Below are 2767 nucleotides of genomic sequence, written 5' to 3'. Positions count from 1 at the left end.
AAGGAGTTTTTAGGTCAATACATTTCCCACTCCTATGTAGTAATTGTTCTAGATAGGTTGTGCTGCTTTTGATACAGTAGTTAGAAGTATTACTGGGAGATGTGGAATGCATTACGTCTCGCCTGGTGCGCTCATAGCTAAAATGAAATGACGTGAATTCGGTTTCGTACCGGCTTGAACAGACAATTTCGTATGTCAGTGGTCGGATGAATTCCAACACTTGTCCTGGAATGTTGGTTCTCATATTGATCTTTGTAATTGGTATGGTGCTAATGTGCATACGGGTCAAGTATAGCTATCAGCTATGGAGGTAGTGGTGCTGAAGAACCATACTGTTGAAGGGCCACTACTCTCAGAGTCTCAGTTCACATTACTGAGAATGACTTCTGTTGCTAGATTGTGGAGTCTGAAAATTTCTTCAAATATGAAATTTGAATAAATTTGTTTCTAGGGTATTTTAGTCAAATAGATAAACACAAGAGGAGAGTGCAACTCATGTGACCATTTCTAACGGGCAATTCACATTCTGTCAAAATTAGATTTAACAGATTGTATCAATTTTAAAAACTGAAAATACTATGTATTTTTAGGCAAGAAAAAAAATATATTACATTTATTGTTAAAAACACCAAAATTCGTTATATTTTTAAGTCATTTTGTCAAAAAAAAAAAAAGTTCTGGATCTGTAATTGCTTATACTGACCCAGTTGAGCCATAATTAATTTCCAATTTGAGTGATTGGGCATAAATTTATTTTGTATCTATTTATATTTAGTAGAAAAGTGTACAACATGTGTAATGAAATATAGTTTGGGATGACTAATGCCGGCAGGGTTACAACTTACAAGTGGTTCCACCCGAACAAATAAATGAAAACCCACCTGAGCCTGTAATCTTTCAGCTTTGTGATCGTCCTGGTCACACGTTTCCATTTTTATGGCGACAGTGATCCTCAACAGTCCACGTTTATTTACTGCTCCATCAAATGATCCTAATTGGTACTTTGCCTCGGGTGTCACTTTTCAAATGATTGCTGATTTGCTGATATGGCCAGTACGTCTGTCTGTGCACTCTGAATACCATGGAAATGATCGGATTCGCGTCGACAGTGGAGCAGGTGTGCTATCATATATCTTTAGTTCTTCTTTTCATATATCCAGTGCTTATTGTTATGTAAAAAGCAGTCATATCGTTTAGGGTTCATTGTTTATAATTCAATTGGAATGTTATCGCTACAGCAGCAGCATCAGACTTAACCCAATTGTTATTAGTTCATCCCTTGTTGATGTCTCAGCACCTTCCAAAACTGCTACGCATTCATCCCAATAGTTAGAGCAATCCTCAAGTTCTTAACTATAGTTAGCTTAATTAAAGGTACCATGGTTATCTCTGAAGGAAGCACCAGAGCCTGCCAGCTAGCCCAGAATTACCCTTAGGCATCGGTAGTCATATGCATTGCTGAGTGATTTGTTGTGGTCTTGATATCAAAGAGATGCCTCAATCCTCAATAAGTCCATGTCACCTACTTTGTTTAACATGGATTTTAATTTCCAGATAACATATTTACATAATGTTATATTTGAATGAACTTTATACTTCTTGTTACGTTGTGTGAAGGATCTATCCTTGCAGAAAATACTGCTCCTGCAGCCAGGCGTTGCTCCGAGGAATCCTTGAGGACAGATTGTGCACTCTTCCAGTCACTAACCCTTGGTGAACTTAGTCGGTCTGCAGCATTTCTTTAGCCTTTCATTTGATGAACGCTTTTGTCACCCTTCAATTCTCTTAGTATTAAGGATGAACTACTTTCCAATATTTACTGTCCAATAAACACTTAGAGCGAGCAAGTCATCTCACTATCTATGTAATTTTCCATTGGAACCAATTCATTCATCATATATAGCTGATGAAGTTTTGTGCTTAAGAATTGACAAGGAGCTAGCAGTTCCATGCATCATAGAATGTAAATTTGAGTGACTGAAAACTATGTACACTTGCTTCCTGAACAAACTGCTTTTACCAGTATGCTCGTTGGATGCTAGAAACACTCGGAATTGAATATTGACCCAATAACTTTTATAGACCACAGCACCAGGAATCTACAGGTCTATCTACTGCCTAGTTCCATGATCATCCTTTCATAGTTTCACCCCAGTTACAAAAAGAAGACTACATAATGAGCAACTAATATAGAAAGGATCAACGGTGCAACTCTAAGCTCAAAACTAAGTACTTTTCTGGAAGCTAAAAGCACTTCTTCTACTATATCAGACCAATAGGCATTTCTCTTTCCGTAACCAGTTTCTCGATAGGTATAATATAACTAATATCTCTTTATGATATTATGTTTCTGGTAATATTAAGATACTAGAATTTAACCCGTGGCTATGCCACTCTAGCCATATGGTCAAGCAATCCGGTACAAATGCTTCTAGTAACTAAAGCCAAATCTTTATTTTTAAAAATTTTGTCCCACAATTCTGATGGATGTACATGTGTCTATCAATCCTACCAAATTTTTTGGATTAAAATAGCAAAAAACATGTTATTGCATTATTACTTTACTTAAAAAGATAAGTAAATTGTTTAAAGTACAATAAAGTATACTAATCTTAATTATAAGGTACAGACCATCTAATAGAATGGTTTTAGTAGTTGTTTCTACGGTTGAAAAGGAAATGAACAAACATATATGCATGCAAAGAGTTCTTGGAGTAGAGCAGATGATAACGGTTAAAGGGTGGTCTAGTATGATGCACAAATGGTA

At 36.2% G+C, this 2767-nt stretch overlaps 1 long non-coding RNA gene across 1 annotated transcript; it reads left to right on the top strand.

Moving 5' to 3' along the window:
• Nucleotides 1–795: 795 nt before the first annotated feature.
• LOC147509479 (uncharacterized) lies at nucleotides 796–2025 on the top strand. The gene is made up of 2 exons (XR_015216567.1): nucleotides 796–1117; nucleotides 1633–2025. It is a non-coding gene; the product is annotated as an uncharacterized LOC147509479 (long non-coding RNA).
• Nucleotides 2026–2767: the final 742 nt, after the last annotated feature.

The sequence above is a fragment of the Coptis chinensis genome, chromosome 3 (genome assembly GCF_015680905.1).
Source record: "Coptis chinensis isolate HL-2020 chromosome 3, ASM1568090v1, whole genome shotgun sequence".
Classification (NCBI taxonomy): Eukaryota; Viridiplantae; Streptophyta; class Magnoliopsida; order Ranunculales; family Ranunculaceae; genus Coptis; species Coptis chinensis.
This window is presented reverse-complemented; position numbering and strand designations above follow the sequence as displayed.